The sequence below is a fragment of the Ranitomeya imitator genome, chromosome 3 (genome assembly GCF_032444005.1).
Source record: "Ranitomeya imitator isolate aRanImi1 chromosome 3, aRanImi1.pri, whole genome shotgun sequence".
NCBI lineage: Eukaryota > Metazoa > Chordata > Amphibia > Anura > Dendrobatidae > Ranitomeya > Ranitomeya imitator.
In genome coordinates this window covers 540,778,915-540,800,014 of record NC_091284.1, presented here as the reverse complement: position 1 = coordinate 540,800,014, position 21,100 = coordinate 540,778,915, and positions in this window count along the sequence as shown.

The following is a 21,100-nucleotide window of genomic DNA, read 5'->3' as shown; positions in this document are numbered from 1 at the left end:
ATGGTCAGTTCACACTGTCTGACTGCAGGTGCCGATCGCATCCACCATCTAAATCATACACAGGTCAGCCATGTATTCCGTGTCCCCGTCCGCCAGTTCAATAAGAAAACGGCAGAGAGCACAACATGCGGCGCTGTCATGGTGACCAAGTGCACGCCCATAAGGGGCGTCACATGTGGTGTAGGTCAATGCCCACCACTACCGTGCTACCTTAGTGCTTCAGCATAGACACCCACTATACATGTCAGCGGCTGCAGTCAGGATCAAATTACAAGTATCTATGGCCTCAACACCACCGAAGTCAGAGCCCACTGACTCGCCATCTGCCCAGGGTTTTCCACCTCCAACCTCCATTACGAGTCCAACATCATGTTGAGCATTGATGTCAGCCATAAAGTCCTCAGGAACGAGACTGTGCATGACATCGTGAGCAGCCTCTACTCCTCATGTCGCCCTCAGAGGTTCCAGGACGTTTGCTGCAAGGATGTCTCGGACAGATTGTCCTCACCAAGTACAACTCTAAAACCTATCATATAGACGAGATTGCCTGGAACATGACTACAGCATCCACCTTCAAGAAGGCAGACGGAAGCAAGATCAGCTTTGTGGACTACTATAAGAACCAATACAATGAAAAAGTGAAAGACATGATCCATCCACTAATCGTGAGCCACAGATGGAGCCATCGTACTGGTGCCAGAGTTCTGTAACCTAACAGGTCTGACCGACAGAATAATAAATGACTTCAACGTCATAAAATACCTGGCCATTCACACCTGCTTACCATCAGAACAGAGGGAGAGGCAAGTTGGGAAGTTCATGAACTACATACACAAGGATGAGAGCGTTCAGAAAGAGCTACGTGACTGGGGGCTGAATTTCGATACTGAACTCCTGCAGTTCGAAGGGAGAATCGCACCTCCAGAAAAAAATCCTGCAAAAAGACAAATCTGCTGAATATAATCCACAGTTTGCTGATTGGTTGTGAGAGCTGAGGGGTCCTGTCCTGATCAGCCCCCGAGATATGAATAAATGGCTGCTCTTTTACAATTAGGAAATTAGGAAGCGGCGAACGCTCTTCTGCAGAACATATTCAAAATCACCCAGCAAATGCGCATCAAGATGAAATGGGTGGTGTTGGTTGTGGTCAATTTTTGAAAAAAAGAGTAGAACAAGGCTAGCAGACAGAACTATGAAACTTATGCCAGCGAAACTACGATTTTTCCACCACAGATATACCAGGCCTCAGCCTGACATAACAGACTGTATTAATTATTTTTTGTTTTTTGCTGATTTTTGGAAAAAAATAAAAATGAGTTAAACAAGGCTAGCAGACAGAACTATGCAACTTATGCCTGCTAAGCTGCGATTTTTCCACCATAGATACACCAGGCCTCAGCCTGACATAACAGACTGTATATATTTGTTTTTGGTTATTTTTGTAGAGAAGTCTTGCCCAATCCAGCCCTTGTTCATTTTTATAAGAGTCAGCCTGTCAGCATTTTCAGTTCACAGGCGGATGCGCTTATCTGTTATAATTCCAACAGCGGCACTAAAAACCCGCTCTGACAGAACGCTAGCAGCAGGGCAGGCCAGGACCTCCAAGGTGTAGAGAGCCAGTTCATGCCATGTATCCAGCTTGGATACCCAATAATTAGAAGGCACAAAGGAATCACGGAGGATATTTGTACGATCTGCAAGGTACTCCCTCAGCATCTTCCCAAACATTGCACTTCTTGCGACAGCACCCCTTGACTCTGTGCCGGCATGATGGGAGGGTCTGAAAAAACTGTACTTCTGTCTCTCTCGCTTGGACTCCTTGGTTGTAATAATAATAATAATAATCTTTATTTATATAGCGCCAACATATTCCGCAGTGCTTTACAGTTTAACAGTTTCAAACACAACAGTCATAAGTAACAACGTTAACAATACAATAATTAAAGCGAAATAATGGGTTGTACAACAAACTCTGATGTCTGCTGCCAGTGTTCTCATGTGGGAATTTTTTAATGCTTGTAGTCAACAACTGCCCTCTTCTGCTCACAAATCCTTTCCAACAATTTAGTACTACTGAGAATGGGCAAAAAACTGAGTTAAGGAATACATTGAAATATCTCCTCAAAAAGAGAACCCGGACCTGGTGGAACAAAGCCTCCCTGGAAAGCTACCTGGCCAAAGGCTTGATACCCAGGGGCCTGCGCATACGTATAATGCCCTCATTCCCTATTGAGGATATTGGCTTCAGAACAAGATGGGAGGAATCTTGTACCTCCTGCTCTAGATCCTTGATAGAACTTTTGATAGGGAACAACAGAAAAACTCTTGAAAAATTGGACATTGATATAGAATCAACCCGTTCTAAGCTGCTTGAGAATCTACCATCAGCAGAAATTGAGGCAATCAATAAAGACATTGACAGTCAATTTACCATATGGGAGAAAGAGGTAAAAGACACAAAGGCTAGGAAATTCCAGAGGGATTTAAGTGATTTTAATAGTGGTTCAATTTACAAATGGCCAACTGGCGAGAGACGTGAACGCACTCCTACACGCTCCTCCTCCATGTCATCCGCATCTTCGCGTGAAAGTGGCAGCTCCCATCAACGGGCTTACAACTTACGCAAAAACAACCCCGTTAAAAGAAATAATACACCCACTAAAACTTATGGACGACCAAGTAATGTATCTTCCTCTAAAATGCAGGTAATTAACTTATCTGATATTGTCCTTTCGCCATCTCAAATTGAAATACTTAGCTTGGGCCTATCTTTCTCACCCACATCCTCATTTGATCCTTTCCTAGCCATCAAAGACCTCCAGCTCTTTGCCCGCAAACTAGTCTTGAAAAAACTTCATGCTAAACCACATTCTGAAGATGCCTGGTCTGAGGATGAGTTACAAGCCATTGCCATCCTTGAGGAACTTAGTGATGAGCCACCAGACCGCACCCCTCCAGGTAAATTCATTCCCCCTGTCCCTAAAAAATTCCCGCCACTTAATTTATTCCCTAATATCGAACTGTTTGTTAAACTTGTCATTCAGGAATTTGAACAAATAAAAATTCCTGTGTTCAACCACAATCTGACCTACTCGCAAAGGTCAGCTCTGGCCGAGCTTAAAAAACTAAAAGGGGTCGTAATCAAACAGGCTGACAAGGGGGGCAATGTGGTGGTCTGGCCCGTGCAAATGTATGAGAGAGAAGCTTTTCGACAGTTGAGGGATTCCTCCTGTTATAAAAAACTGACTTTCAATCCCTCGGTCAAATTTAAAGGAGAACTGCAGGACATCTTGGACGTAGCATTCGATCAGGGCCTTATAACCATAGATTTAAAAAATCACTTAATACCACTCTATCCCAAAATGGCGTGTATATATTTTATACCCAAAATCCATAAGAACGCCCACAATCCCCCAGGACGTCCTATTGTTTCGGGCAACGGCAGTTTAACGGAAATTGTAGGTAAATATTTAGATCACCATCTTAAACCCCTGGTCGCGGATCTGCCCTCATACGTCAAGGACACCAGTGACGTCCTTAGGAAAATAGAAGGCATCCCTTTAGACCCTGACATGTGGTTGGTAACAATGGATGTTGAATCCTTATATACCTCCATCCAGCACAAACATGGCATAAGGGCTACACAAACTTTTCTCGAGATGTCTGAACACCAACCCGATTTCATCAATTTTCTTGTTACCCTCCTCAGGTTTGCCCTTGAACACAATTTTTTTATCTTTAAACAAAGTATCTATCAACAACAGCAGGGGACCGCGATGGGTGCGGCATTCGCATCATCCTACGCAAATCTTTTTATGGGCATGTGGGAAAGGGACATATTTTTCTCTAAACCTGTGGCACACATTGAGCGGGTCCTGTTCTGGGCCCGTTACATAGATGATATCCTCATGGTGTGGCAGGGCCCAGAGCGGGACCTCCTTGAATTTATTGGCATACTCAATGACAACGAATATAACATCAGACTAACATATAAATATAGTCAAACTAACATCGACTTCCTGGACATTCAGATACTAGGCACCCCAGGTGGATGCATAGAGACCAGCATATACCGCAAAGATACGGCGGTAAACTCCCTCCTGCATGCCACATCTTCCCACCCCCGGCCTCTTATTTCTAGTATACCTATGGGACAATTTCTCAGGGTGAGGCGCATATGTTCGGATCGCAGGCATTTCAATGAGCAGGCGACTGCCTTAACTACTCGGTTTCAAGACAGGGGATATTCGAATAGGAGCATAAAGAGGGGCCTAAAAAGAGCAGAGAGGGCGAACCGCGTAGATTTATTAAAACCCCGTGATAAACCTGTATTTGATACACAAATTCGCTTTATCACTACTTATAATCACAGTTGGAGGGATATGAAAGGAGCTTTAATGAAATATTGGCCTCTATTAAAGATTGACCACACTCTCTCGCAACATCTTGCAGATTGGCCCTCTATCACCTACAGGAAATCCCCAAATCTTAAAGATCAATTAGTTCGGAGCTACTACTCTGGTCCTACTCCAGACAAAGCTTTTTCATCAAAGGGACCTAAATGGGGTTTCTACCCCTGCGGCAATTGCATAGCCTGCCCTAATATGTTACGCTCTACTGCCTTTAAATCTGCAGACGGTAAAACGATGTTCTCTATCACGCAGCACATCACTTGTGATACCTTTGGGGTGGTTTACTACCTATTCTGTCCCTGCCAAAAAATATACGTCGGCCTTACATCTAGACCCCTGAAAACAAGAATTAGGGAGCACTATCGGGATATTGTAAATGCCCGTGGCGTTGAGGACCTTACTCTCCTCAAACCAGTACCTAAACACTTTAAAGTAGCGCACGGCTGTGACGCTTCCCTTTTGAAGGCAATGGGCATAGACAAGATTCATATAGATGCTAGAGGAGGTAACTGGAGGAAATCCCTTGCCCAACTAGAAGCTCGTTGGATCCACAGGATAGGTTCGGTCCAACCCTCCGGGTTAAACGAAATTCTCAGCTTCGCCCCATTTCTCTAAACTTTTTACTTTTATGTTTTTAGCTGTTTTATCATGATTTTAATATTTGCATTCTCTCTCGAACAGACTCACATTTCGATACTTAAACCTTAATTATGCTATCTCTGATATTGCTGATTAAAGCGGACATACTGGGCAGCTGCTGTCGGCACCTAAGGACCATATCGTATGAGCATCAAGGATCATATGGAGTCTATATGGAATAACTTACTCTTATTGGAGACGACGTATCGCCATCATGGAATTTTGTAATCTCTATGCCATTTAGTGATTGTTTTTTCTTTTTCTTTTTATGCTTTTTTATGCTTTTTATGTTTTTCATGTAGTTCTTCCACTTAACACTTTATCTGCTTATACTGGACCTCACTCACTTATATTTACGGCCCCTTGTTTTATATACAATGTGCTTTTCATATATATGGGATATACATAGGGCATATCTGCCACCATTCCCCTCTCACTTCTCCTATATTTTGTCACTTCCCATTTTTATGCTGGCAGGGACTTTCTCCTTACAGCCTTACCTTCTTCACTACATATCTACAAATATTATATATAATTCTTATCATAGCTCTGTAGTCTTAAATGTAGGCCACTTTTTGGATTTATACTATGTGGAATTCCATGATGAGGTTGTTCCTCTTAGATAACGTTTTTCATGCTGTCTAATTTCTTACCCATAGAACCCCTTGCCTTCTTACTTTGTTACATTACTATGTACAGCCCTCTATTAGAATGGCCAGATGAATCACTTGCAGCATCCTTCATCATTGTTAGACAGTTCTCCCACTTTAATACATCGCTGCGCACATCTTCCACTCAGAAGCCGCTCCTGCAGCGGTGTGTGCTCGCGCCTGGCTTCCGGTTCTGGCGTTGCCGGGGCAACGCATCTGCAGTGGGGCGGTACAGCCTCCCAGCTCTGAGGCGTCGAGTGGGGAGGAGTGCCGCTGCCACGTGACGCCGAGGCCCGATGACGTCGGCGGATTCCACCCGGCGTGAGCGCCGCCCCAGCCGCTGCCCCTTGTCCGCACATGATAAAAGCCACATACACGCTGCATTTGTACCTTACCCCTCGTAAAAGCTACACGCGAAACGCGCGTCGGGGAATCGCTCCACGGCTCACAGGTAATTCATTCCTGCCACTGTGCCTTATTTATTTTCCAGGGTCACTCTTGATGGTTGCTTAAATAGGACCTGTGCACCTTTCTAAGAGCCTTAGGCCGCATAGTATACTAACAGCACTTTTGTATAGGTGTATTTTTTCAGTTCCTATTTTCCTAGCTTGCATTTGCTGCCTAGATTTCATTGCACAAGGCACACTAGCACTTTATCCTGCATCATTAGAAATATTTCTATACCTTAGGCTGCATTTTGCACATCATATATGCTATGACCCCTGATATTGCCTGATTTTTGAGTCTGGATCGATTATATCTGTTGCACTTTGGATCCACATATATATCTTTTTAAACCCTAATTTTGCCATATTGTTCTTTTCTTATGTAATTATTGATTGTAATAAAGGATGTTTACTATTTTAAGGCTATAGCTTTCTCTTTGCTCTCTTTTCGGATGTATATATGCAGTGTAGAGTTTCAATGTGTGGGGACATCACACACCAGTCGCTGAGCCAGAAGCTGCAAATGCTGCTGAAGCCCGGCACGGGCGGTTGAAGCTGTAGCTGACTTTCTAAAATGGGCACACAGATGGCATTCTTTCACTAGCAGATATGGCAGCTCTGGGTAGCTTTTCAGAAAACGTGGAACCACGAGGTTAAGCACATGGGTGAGGCAAGGTATGTGTGTGAGCTCACCTTGCCTCAGAGCCACCACTAGGTTACGGCCATTGTCACACATGACCATGCCTGGCTGTAGGTTCAGCGGTGTCATCCATATATCTGACTGATCTTTCAGCGCTGTCCACAACTCTTCAGCATTGTGCGGTTTGTCACCTAAGCAGATTAGCTTCAGCACAGCCTGTTGCCGCTTGGCTGAGGCAGTGCTGCAGTGCTTCCAGCTCATGACTGATGTGTTCATTTTACAGATGGAGGCTGAAGAGGAGGAGGAGGTGCAGGAGCTGTAGACTGTGGGGGGCAACCCTGTTTGACGCAGGGCCTGCAATCTGTGTTCCATCCCAAGGTCTGACTGGGTCCCGGCTTCCACTGTGTTAACCCAGTGTGCCGTCAGTGAGATGTACTGTCCCTGCTCACAAGCACTAGTCCACGTGTCCATGGTTAGGTGGACTTTCCCTGGAATAGCATTGTTGAGGGCACGGGTAATGTTGTGGGACACATGCTGGTGTAATGCCGGTATGCCACACTGGCAGAAATAGTGGCGACTGGGGATCGAGTACCTTGGGATGGCTGCCGGCATCAGGTTGTGGAAAGCTTCCATCACAACAAACCGAAAAGGCAATATTTAGAGCGCAAGCAGACGAGAAATGTTAGAATTTAGTTCTGTGGCCTGTGGGGCTTTGGCTGGGTATTTCTGCTTGCGTTCCAATGACTGGGATATAGACAACTGCAGGCTGTGCTGAGACAAGGACGTGGACGGGCTTGATGATGGTGCTGCTTGTTGGCATATGCAACAGATTGGGACTTATTATAAGTGAAAGGAGGACTTTATACTAACCAGACAGCAGATGGCGATAGTGTGTAAAGTTATATACTTGCTGTAATGTGGGGAGGGAAGCTCTCAGTGGTTGGTTGCTTTTCTTACTTTCGGTTTTGCTTTTCTTCATGAATGTGTTGTCTTCAGTGCACGGACTGTGTGACACTGAATTGTATCTCATGTTTATCCAGTATGAAGTAAATACTGTTTACTCAAGATATCTTGCTGATTGAAGCTCTCCTAAGTACAGCGGTGACTGCAAGAAGACGCACTCTGCAACAGGTTATGGGCCCAGGCACCCCAGACAATCCCAGATAACCCCAGGCACTCCAGATAACCCCAGATAACCCCAGACATCCCAGGCACCCCAGACACTACAGGTCTGCACTACAAGCTCAGGCAGAAGGATCCTGGTTTATAGCCCAGATAACGGAGCACACAGATAAGCTCTGTAAACAGAAGGAACTAAATCCAGATACAGAGTGACAGAGGAATTCAGCATCCCAGGAGCTGGATATAATTGTAGAGAATTCACAGGACATACAGGAGAATATCTTCAGTACAACTCTCTAAACAAGTAAGACTACAGGTCCTTCTCAAAAAATTAGCATATAGTGTTACATTTCATTATTTACCATAATGTAATGATTACAATTAAACTTTCATATATTATAGATTCATTATCCACCAACTGAAATTTGTCAGGTCTTTTATTGTTTTAATACTGATGATTTTGGCATACAACTCCTGATAACCCAAAAAACCTGTCTCAATAAATTAGCATATTTCACCCATCCAATCAAATAAAAGTGTTTTTTAATAACAAACAAAAAAACCAACAAATAATAATGTTCAGTTATGCACTCAATACTTGGTCGGGAATCCTTTGGCAGAAATGACTGCTTCAATGCGGCGTGGCATGGAGGCAATCAGCCTGTGACACTGCTGAGATGTTATGGAGGCCCAGGATGCTTCAATAGCGGCCTTAAGCTCATCCAGAGTGTTGGGTCTTGCGTCTCTCAACTTTCTCTTCACAATATCCCACAGATTCTCTATGGGGTTCAGGTCAGGATAGTTGGCAGGCCAATTGAGCACAGTAATACCATGGTCAGTAAACCATTTACCAGTGGTTTTGGCACTGTGAGCAGGTGCCAGGTCGTGCTGAAAAATGAAATCTTCATCTCCATAAAGCATTTCAGCCGATGGAAGCATGAAGTGCTCCAAAATCTCCTGATAGCTAGCTGCATTGACCCTGCCCTTGATGAAACACAGTGGACCAACACCAGCAGCTGACATGGCACCCCACACCATCACTGACTGTGGGTACTTGACACTGGACTTCAGGCATTTTGGCATTTCCTTCTCCCCAGTCTTCCTCCAGACTCTGGCACCTTGATTTCCGAATGACATGCAAAATTTGCTTTCATCAGAAAAAAGTACTTGGGACCACTTAGCAACAGTCCAGTGCTGCTTCTCTGTAGCTCAAAAGTGGCTTTACCTGGGGAATGCGGCACCTGTAGCCCATTTCCTGCACACGCCTGTGCACGGTGGCTCTGGATGTTTCCACACCAGACTCAGTCCACTGCTTCCTCAGGTTCCCCAAGGTCTGGAATCGGTCCTTCTCCACAATCTTCCTCAGGGTCCGGTCTCCTCTTCTCGTTGTACAGCGTTTTCTGCCACATTGTTTCCTTCCAACAGACTTACCATTGAGGTGCCTTGATACAGCACTCTGGGAACAGCCTATTTGTTGAGAAATTTCTTTCTGGGTCTTACCCTCTTGCTTGAGGGTGTCAATGATGGCCTTCTTGACATCTGTCAGGTCGCTAGTCTTACCCATGATGGGGGTTTTGAGTAATGAACCAGGCAGGGAGTTTATAAAAGCCTCAGGTATCTTTTGAATGTGTTTAGAGTTAATTAGTTGATTCAGAAGATTAGGGTAATTGGTCGTTTAGAGAACCTTTTCTTGATATGCTAATTTATTGAGACAGGTTTTTTGGGTTATCAGGAGTTGTATGCCAAAATCATCAGTATTAAAACAATAAAAGACCTGACAAATTTCAGTTGGTGGATAATGAATCTATAATATATGAAAGTTTAATTGTAATCATTACATTATGGTAAATAATGAAATTTAACACTATATGCTAATTTTTTGAGAAGGACCTGTATATAAAGATGATGAGTACCACAGAACTGAAATTTACAGTAGCTAAACTGAATAGTGAAAATTATCAGTTATGGAAATTCAAAGTAGAGATGTTGTTATCTAAGGATGATCTATGGGAAGTAATTGTTACAGCAAGACCAGATCAAGATAATCAGACATGGGATAAGAAGGATATAAAAGCTAGAGCCACCATTAGCTTATTAGTGGATGATGCTCAATTAATACATATAAGAAATGAAGAAACAGCTAAGGGAATGTGGGAAGCATTAAGAAAACTGTATGAAAGACCTAGCTTGAATCACAAGTTATTTTTATTAAGAAAGCTGTACAGTATGAGATTGAGTGCAAATGACGATATGCAGAAGCACATATTCTCAATGATGGAAGTGATATCACAGCTAAGATCTATTGGTGAAGATGTTAAAGAAAGTCATGTAGCAGCTATATTGTTGTGCAGTTTACCAGATTCGTATACAGCCTTGATAAATGCCCTTGAGATGAGACCAGAAACTGACATTAAATTAGATTTTGTGAAAACAAGACTAATAGATGAATATCAGAGAAGAAAAGAACAAAGAAATGATTCTTCTACTGAAAAGGACAGTGAAAACGCTCTTAAAGCTACAGAATTCCAAAAACCCTATAATAAAGAGACAAGAGAATGCTTCAGATGTAAGAAAAAAGGTCATTTAAAGAAAGACTGTACCATATGGAAAGCAGAACAACAAAAATTACAACATAAAAAGCATACAGAGAAAGTAAAAAACACAATTTCCGATTCATGTGAGAATAATTGGAATGGCACATTTAAAGTAACAGACAAGAAATCATCACTTGGTTGGTTTATTGATTCAGGAGCAACGAGTCATACGACAAGTGACAAGAATTTCTTTACTGATCTTGATTTAGATAAGAAAGAAGCCATTTATCTCGCAGATGGAAGCAAAATAACCGCAGAAGATATCGGACAAGGTATGCTAAATTGTTCAATCAAGTTCGGACAAGATTCAAAGATACTTGTACAAGATGTGTTGTATGTTCCAAAATTGGAAGGCGGATTATTATCTGTGAAACGTTTAACAGCAAAAGGACTTACAGTGAAATTCAAAGACAATGAGTGTGCAATTATTGCAGGAAACGAAGGTGATAACCAAAGTCAAGGCAGATGAACAATTATATCATTTTGACACACCAAAGGAACAGATGAAGGTATGTACACATGATCACAAAAACTGTATTCACATGTGGCATAGACGTCTAGGACATAGACACCCTGACAGTATAAGGGAACTACAGAGAAAAGAATTGACAAAAGATTTAAAGATATCAGATTGCTCAATTACCATAAGATGTGATTGTTGTATAAAATCCAAAGCCACAAGGATATCTATTCCAAAAGAAAGTGAGATGAAAAGCGAAAGACCACTTGATTTGGTGCATACTGACGTATGTGGACCCATGAAAGTGACTACATCAGGAGGAAATAGATACATGTTGACTTTTATAGACGATTACTCAAGATACACAGTCACATACTTAATTAAAAACAAAAGTGAAGTTTTTGATAAACTTGTAGACTATGTAACAAGATCAAGTAACAAATTTCAAAGGAAGCCAATTGTCATCAGAAGTGATAATGGAGGTGAATTTACAGGTCACAGAATAGAAGACTACTTAAAGGGACTCTGTCACCTGAATTTGGCGGGACTGGTTTTGGGTCATATGGGCGGAGTTTTCGGGTGTTTGATTCACCCTTTCCTTACCTGCTGGCTGCATGCTGGCTGCAATATTGGATTGAAGTTCATTCTATGTCCTCCGTAGTACATGCCTGCGCAAAGCAATCTTGCCTTGTGCAGGCATGTACTACGGAGGACAGAGAATGAACTTCAATCCAATATTGCAGCCAGCATGCAGCCAGCGAGTAAGGAAAGGGTGTATCAAACACCCGAAAACTCCGCCCATATGACCCAAAACCAATCCCGCCAAATTCAGGTGACAGGTTCCCTTTAAGACAAAATGGAATAGAACACCAGAAAACTGTTCCATACACACCTGAACAAAATGGAGTAGCAGAAAGGAAAAACAGAACTCTAACAGAGATGATAAGATGTATGCTGACGGATTCCAAACTACCAGAGAAATATTGGGGTGAGGCAGCAATGACAGCTACTTATCTACAGAACCGACTTTTTTCTAGAAAACTGACGAAAACTCCATATGAACTGTGGCAAGGTATGAAACAAAGTGTCAATCATTTAAAAGTTTTTGGATGTAAAGTTTTCATATTCATTCCAACAAAAAAACGTTCCAAACTTCAAAACAGATCCATGGAAGGAATATTTGTTGGATATAGTGAAAATTGCAAAGGATACAGAATCCTAGATCCCAAAACAGACAGAGTTACGGTGAGTAACAGTGTGACATTCATTGAAGATTTAAATGAAGACATTATGATTTCAGTTGAAAAAAAAAATGAGAAAACCAATAATGACACAACTGAAGAAATATCTGATGAAAAAGAAGCAGAAGTTAATGAAGAACAAAATACTGAAAGTGAAGAATCACAACTACAAACAGACACAGAACCAAGACGTTCAATGAGAGAGAACAAAGGAAAACCACCAAAACGTCTCTCATACAAGACAAGCACAAGAAAAATCTATGAGCCTACTTCTTGGGAAGAAATATCTAAACTGCCTGTAGGAGAAGACTATGATGAAACATTCGCTCCAGTTGTCAAACACACTACAATAAGAACTTTACTTACAGTTGCAGCAATGAAACAGATGCAACTGAGACATCTGGATGTAAAGACAGCTTTTCTGAATGGAGATTTAACAGAAGACATTTATATGGAACAACCTCCAGGATTCAAAGATGAAAGAAATCCAAACAAAGTTTGTAAACTACAGAAAAGCATATATGGTTTAAAGCAAGCAGCTAAAGTGTGGAATGACAAAATCACGGAAGTACTTACAAATGAAAAATTTCAAAGAAGCAAAGCTGATCCATGCTTATACACAAAAAGGCTGATTAATAGATGGATTTATATACTCATATATGTAGACGATATTTTGATTTGTTTTGAACAAGAAAGGGATAACGAAAACATTCTAAAAATCCTGAAGCAACATTTTGAAATCAAAGACTTGGGAAATGTAAAACAATATCTAGGAATACAAGTAGAAAGAGAAGAAGATGGAAGTTTCCTACTGAATCAAAATCACATGATTCAAGACATAACAGAAAAATTTGGATTAAAAGATGCAAAAACAGTAAAGTCTCCAATGGAAACTAATTATCTCAAAGAGATGAACAGTGAACAAAATATGCTACCAAATAATGAAGAATACTGAACAGCAATAGGAAAACTACTGTATCTAGCAACCGTTACAAGACCAGACATCGCAGCAGCAGTAGGAATCCTGAGTAGAAAGGTATCAAAACCAAATAAAGCTGATTGGAATGCCGTGAAGAGAGTAATACGTTATTTGAAAGGAACTAGCAATGTTAAGCTGAAATTACCCACAAGCAATGATTGCATTTTAACAGGATATGTTGATGCAGATTGGGCTGGAGATCCAACTGACAGAAGATCTACCAGTGGACATATTTTTTTCCTCTCAGGTGGACCAATAAGTTGGACAAGTAAGAAACAGTCAATTGTGACACTATCTTCAACAGAAGCAGAATATGTTGCCGCAGCACATGCGAGTCAAGAAGTACTGTGGTTAAGACAATTGTTGACAGAATTAGGACAACCACAGTTGGCACCAACAAAACTAAAAGAGGACAATCAAGGATGTCTTGTTCTTGCTCAGATGGAAAGAGTCAATCCAAGAACCAAACATATTGATGTGAAATATCATTTCTTGAGAGATCATCAGGAACAAGGAGTCTTGAAGTTAGAGTACTGTCCTACTGAAGAAATGACAGCAGACATTTTCACGAAGGCGTTGAATGCTGATAAACATCAGAAACTAATAAAAAAGTTGGGTTTGATTGAATAAGTCCTTACTGTTGAGAAAGGGTGTTGGCATATGCAACAGATTGGGACTTATTATAAGTGAAAGGAGGACTTTATACTAACCAGACAGCAGATGGCGATAGTGTGTAAAGTTATATACTTGCTGTAATATGGGGAGGGAAGCTCTCAGTGGTTGGTTGCTTTTCTTACTTTCGGTTTTGCTTTTCTTCATGAATGTGTTGTCTTCAGTGCACGGACTGTGTGACACTGAATTGTATCTCATGTTTATCCAGTATGAAGTAAATACTGTTTACTCAAGATATCTTGCTGATTGAAGCTCTCCTAAGTACAGCGGTGACTGCAAGAAGACGCACTCTGCAACACTGCTTAACTGTGGGCAACAACAGGTGCAGGGCTAGAGGCATCTTCACATGCACGGTGGACTGGGGACTGGCTTCTATGCCAAACAGTGGAAGAAGCAGTGGTGTCCCCTGCAGACAGTGTTCCTGGAGCCTGGGGTTCAGCCCACAAAGTAAGGTGCTTTGCTGCCATGTACCTTATCATGCCGGTGGTGGTCAGGCTGGTAGTTTTGCTACCCCTGCTGATGCGGGCATGGCAGGTGCTGCAAATGGCCTGTTTGGGGTTATCGGCAGAATCTTCAAAATATAACCAGACTCGGGATGTTCGAACAGTTGGAATGGCAACTTCCCTTATGTTGGTGTTACGGGAAACGGATGCACGCTTTCTGTCTGTGGCCACCACACTGCTTCTTCCTGCCTGTTGGGGTGATATCCCTCCTTCTCCTTATGTGCTGCTGTCCTCGCTCTGCATGTCTTTCTGCCAGGTTGGGTCTGTCACTATGTCATCCACCACCTCGTCTTCCACATCCGCACCCTGCTCCTCCTCCTGACTTTCTGTCAATTGTGTCTCATCATCGTCCACCTCTTGTGACACTTTCCCACCATCACCTTCGTGTGACCATGGCTGTTCAAAGCTTTGGGCATCTGTGATCTCATCTGGCCCCACTTCAAGTTGATCGGCCGAGAGTCCGGAATCTTGAAAGAGAAAACTGAACAGCTCTTCAGAGTGTCCAAGTGTGGGATCAGTTGTCTCAGGGCACTCGGCATGGTGGGAGGAAGGAGGATCAGGTGAGGAATATCCGGTCCACACTCACAGCTACTCAGACTTGACACGGTGGTGTTGGCTAAGTGACTGGAAGCATTATCCGCTATCCAACCAACAACCATTTCACACTGCTCTGGCTTGAATAGTGGTGTGCTGCAGTCCCGTAGAAACTGGGACAGGAAGGTCGAGCGAGAAGATGTGGATCTTTGCTGTGGCCCACTTTCAGCTTATCCACGACCTTGTCCTCTGCATGCACCATCAGCATCACATTCACTTCCCGATCCCTTGCCCCTTGCCTTGCCCATTTTAAATGGACTACTGAACTATTTCAAAAGCTCAAGACAAATGTATTTATTTGGAGAAAAATTATATGTGATTAGTATGCCTGCGAAGCTACGATTTTTCCACCACAGATACACCAGGCCTCAGCCTGACTTAATAGACTGTATAAATTTTTTTCTGTTTTTTGGTGATTTTTGGCAAAAAAATAAAAATGAGTTGAACAAGGCTAGCAAACAGAACTATGCAACTTATGCTTGCTAAGCTACGATTTTTCCACCATAGATACATCAGGCCTCAGCCTGACATAACAGACTGTATAAAGTATGTTTTTAGCTTTTTGCGAATTTTGGAAAAATAAATTGTAGAACTAGGCTAGAAGACAGAACTATGCTACGTATGCCTGCTAAGCTACAATTTTTCCACCACAGATACTGTACACCAGCTGTCAGCCTGACATAATAGACTTATGTAAATGTGGCCTTAATTTTTTGGGGAACAACAAAATTGTGTCAACAAGTTGGCTATGACACACACACAAAAAAATAATTTTTGGCGCACTCACATCTGATGCCTGGGACAAAAAAAAATTGATTTGCATGCTGTTCGATTACAATGACCTGGCTGTAGTCTGCAGCATGACCAAGCAAATAAATGTAGAAATAAAGGGGCTATGGATTGCTTTAGAATAAAAGGAGCAGGTATAAGGTGAAAAAAAAATTGCCACAGATAACTGCAGCTAGATATATATATATATATATATATATATATATATATATATATTAAATAAGCAGCAGAAGACAGTAATGGAGCTTTTGGAGGTATGCAGTGAGATCTATGTACTCACATACAGTGCCTGCAGGCCTTGCACTAATGTGGATATGTGCACATAGACTCCCCCGAATAAGCCCTAATAAGGACTGTTGGTTTCTCAGGAGTTGTGGACTGAAGATTTGCAGACCTACACTAACTATTAGGCCGGGATCACACATGCGAGAAATACGTCCGAGTCTCGCATGGTAATCCCCGGCCCTGCCACCTGCACTCCGGAGCGGAGCGTGCGGCCACATAGCAATACATGAAGCCGCACGCTCCGCTCCTGAGTGTCGGGTGCAGGGCCGGGGATTACCATGCGAGACTCGGACGTATTTCTCGCATGTGTGATCCTGGCCTTAAAAGGACAATTCTGACCCTATCTCAGCAGCAGCTCTCCCAACACTCGCTAAGTCAGGAGCAGAATATGGCGAGCAGGGTGGCGTCAGATCTCTTAAAGACCTGATGACGCTGTGCGGCCAGCCAATCACTGTAATACCACAACAAAGATGGCTGTGACACTACATTACATGGCTGACAATCCCTGCACTGTCATAAAGAGCACCAGAATTGCAAGGCGGAGACCCGAGCTCCTGCCGAATAATCCCGGAAATACTCGGTGCCTGCCGAGTACACCGAGCATAGTAATACTCGGGCGAGTACCGAGTAGTGGCGAGCACGTTCGCTCATCACTAATCTTTACCAATGAGGAATGAGATGGGGGCAGGCTGCTGGCTAATCTCTGCTTCAAGCTGGAGGCATCTTTCCTTAATTTTGTTATTTTATTTCTGCCATACAGCATAGCCCATTAAGTTTTCAGAAGATTATGCGAGTAGTCATTGTTTAACCCCTATCTGACCTCGGACGGGATAGTACGTCCGAGGTCAGATCCCCTGCTTTGATGCAGGGCTCCGCGGTGAGCCCGCACCAAAGCCGGGACATGTCAGCTGTTTTGAACAGCTGACATGTGCTCGTAATAGGCGCGGGCAGAATCGCGATCTGCCCGCACTTATTAACTAGTTAAATGCCGCTGTCAAACGCAGACAGCGGCATTTAACTACCGCATCCGGCCGGGCGGCCGGAAATTACGTCATCGCCGACCCCCGTCACATGATCGGGGGTTGGCGATGCGTCTCCATTGTAACCATAGAGGTCCTTGAGACCTCTATGGTTACTGATCGCCGGTGGCTGTGAGCGCCACCCTGTGGTCGGCGCTCACAGCACACCTCCATTTCTGCTACATAGCAGCGAACAGCAGATCGCTGCTATGTAGCAGAGGCGATCGAGTTGTACCTGCTTCTAGCCTCCCATGGAGGCTATTGAAGCATGGCAACAGTAAAAAAAATAGTTGAAAAAAATGTTAAAAAAATAAAAAAAATATAAAAGTTTAAATCACCCCCTTTCGCCCCAATCAAAATAAATCAATAAAAAAATATAAAATCTACGCATATTTGGTATCGCCGCGCTCAGAATCGCCCGATCTATCAACTAAAAAAAAGCATTAACCTGATCGCTAAACAGCGTAGCGGGAAAAAAATTCAAAACGCCAGAATTAAGTTTTTTTGGTCGCCGCGACATTGCATTAAAATGCAATAACGGGCGATCAAAAGAACGTATCTGCACCGAAATGCTATCATTAAAAACGTCATCTCGGCACGCAAAAAATAAGCCCTCAACCGATCCCAGATCACGAAAAATGGAGACGCTACGGGTATCGGAAAATGGCGCAATTTTTATTTTTTTTACTTTAGCAAAGTTTGGAATTTTTTTTCACCACTTAGGTAAAAAATAACCTAGTCATGTTAGGTGTCTATGAACTCATACTAACCTGGAGAATTATAATGGCAGGTCAGTTTTAGCATTTAGTGAACCTAGCAAAAAAGCCAAACAAAAAACAAGTGTGGGATTGCACTTTTTTTGCAATTTCACCGCACTTGGAATTTTTTTCCCGTTTTCTAGTACACGACATGCTAAAACCAATGATGTCGTTGAAAAGTACAACTTGTCCTGCAAAAAATAAGCCCTCACATGCCCAAATTGACGGAAAAATAAAAAAGTTATGGCTCTGGGAAGGAGGGGAGTGAAAAACGAACACGGAAAAACGAAAAATCCCAAGGTCATGAAGGGGTTAACAACTCCCATTATTCATATGCCAGGCTGGTTTCTGACTCTTACAAATCAAAGCTCTTAGACATGAATGTTTAACGGGGTCCTGTTTTCACTGTCAGTGGGGCAGCTTTGCAGCACCCTACACAGTCTGGTGGAGTTTCACAGTGTTGGAAAATCTCAAAAAAGGAAAGAAGTGCTAATCAAGCCCTTTCATCTTCGAGATCGGAAAGGAAAGGTATATTCTAATGATACAGTATGTCATTACTTTATGAGATGACAAATGCATATAAGAATCCTTCTGTCTACCTCTTATTGCTTTGGCCTTTCTTCTCTTTCCATATCTGCTTTTAGTGCTTGACATACAACTATCCCTCAGTATATTTTCAGAACCTTTTTTCGACATTTTATTTTCCCAACAACTAGAGGAAATGTCAGTGGCAGAGGGAGAAGTTGTACATTTAAAAAAAATCTTATTAGTACTTTATGCAGACATCAAATAAAAATTGATACCCTTCACTCCTGAATAAATTCTTCTTAGAAGATGGCTTTTATTATTAATGGCTGTAGAGTTTGAGAATTTCAATGCTGTATTTATAGAGCAGATTTCATTTCATTCTCTCTCCCTCCATTTATTGTGCTCCTTTATATCTGTAGTCTGCGGCAGGTGAGTATAATATGGAGAAGTCTGATGCAGACCCTGATCCCATATCACATTTTAGCCACATGACTGTTATACAGTATGTGAGTCTGAATCATTACGCTGATTTTATAGTGATATATGCCATGCATTAGTGAACCACAATACTGTATCATGGAAATATATTTTGACAACTAATAACATTGAAATTGCATGAAGCGGCACATTAGTTTGAGCTATCACTGCTGACCAAGAATTTTTCATGGTTGTGGTTTATATGACTAACTATAATAAAGCACATAGTAAATATAATACGATATATATATATATATATATATATATATATATATATATATATATATATACATACATATAGATTTGGAAAAATGAACTTTGCAGATTGGTGAGTCTTACCCCTCAGGTTTGTTCCTTTTGGCATAAGGATTCACCACGTAAAATATGTTGACATTAAATTTAGATTTACCACTTGGTCAAGGCATGTGAATTATTCCATGTTTCTCATTTTCCACAATATTGTACACACAATAACCACTCAGTTTGTCATCATATTTTTAACGGAATATACTATTTATAATTCAAAAAACATAGAATGGCAGTAAGCAGGGTCGGACTGGGGCACCGGGACACCGGACAATCCTCCGGTGGGCCCCGCCCCCAGCCCCTGCCTCCCTCATTTGTGCCTGCCCGGCCCCTGCATCATGCTCATAGTGTAAACCCAGCCGGCACCGCAGCGTCTGGCAGACTGCACAGGTGATGGGAAGTGCAGGAGCAGCTCCTTCACATCATCTGCTGCCGCTGCCATTCCTCTGCCAGGAGAGCGGTGTGTGCAGAGTGCCGACCCTCAATACAGCCAGCAGTCAGAGGAACAGCTGACTGTGAGGCTGAGAGCGGACAGCACACAGCTCACCCGCAGTCACCTGTTTCCTGTGCTCCACGGCTCTGCTCCTCTTCAAAAATGCCCTGGGCAGCAGTGTAAACGCTGATTGGCTGCAATTCAGCCAATCAGCGTTAGTTTTCTTTGTGTGAGCTCACAGCACAGCTCAGGCAAGGAGCTGTGCTGTGATTGGTCAGAAGTCCTACCCAAGCAAGCAGCATACAGCATGGCAGTGGAGCAGAGGGAGTCTGATGGCTGCAGTCAGTGTGACTGTAAGTAATAACTCTATGATGCCGGCACCCTGAGTAGATCTCCGGCCACAGAGGCAGTTAGGGGAGGGGGCCCCATGCATCCTATAGGTGACACAGGGGGGGGGGGGGCCCCACAGTGATATTCTAATTTTCTTCTGGGCCCCCTCCCCTACCTCTATTTTAGGCTATGTGCACACGTATTCTGGGTCCACTGCGGATTTTTCTGCAGCGGATTTGTTAAATCCGCAGTGGAAAACCGCTGCGGGTTTACTGCGGTTTTTCTGCATTTTCCACTGCGGTTTTACAACTGCGGTTTTCTGTAAGGGCAGTTGTAAAACCGCTGCGGAAAACGCAGAAAGAAGTGACATGCTGCGGAATGTAAACCGCTGCGTTTCTACGCGGATTTTTCCACAGCATGGGCACAGCGTTTTCTTTTTCCCATAGGTTTACATGGTACTGTAAACTCATGGGAAACTGCTGCGGATCTGCAGCTGCAGAAATACTGCGGATCTGCAGCAAAATCCGCATCGTGTGCACATACCCTTACTGTGGCTTCCCTTTCACTCTCTGAGCAGGCCCACAGGAAAATAGAGGTGAAATAGTGGGGGAGGAGGATATTGGGTGACACAGTGGGGGAGGGGGCCCATAGGATATTGGGTGACACAGTGGGGGAGGGGGCCCATAGGATATTGGGTGACACAGTGGGGGAGGGGGCCCATAGGATATTGGGTGACAGTGGGGGAGGGGACCCATAGGATATTGGGTGACACAGTGGGGGAGGGGGCCCATAGGAAATTAGAGGTGAAACAGTGGGGGAGGGGGCTCATAGGATACTGGGTGACACAGTGGTGACGGGGGTCCTCAGGTGATTAACACCATTACGACATCTGCCTTACATGTATGGCGTGTGTTAAATGCCAGTGTCAATCTTTGACTGCAGCATATAACACGTGCCAGCATGCGTGCGTATCATTCTCTCACCTATTGGTGCCCATGAGGTAATCGTGGGTCGCCGATGGGTTGTAATGACAGCCAGGGGTCTTCTTCCTGTAGCCGAGCTTTAAAGGAGACCATAATTTCTTCTATATGCAGGGATGCTGTGGCATCACTGTATATAATAGCACATGTGATCGGATAATCGCATCTTCATGTCCTCGAAGGCTATGTGCACATGTTGCGGATTAGGCTTAGGAATTTCTGGTGCGGATTCAGCCTCTCCTG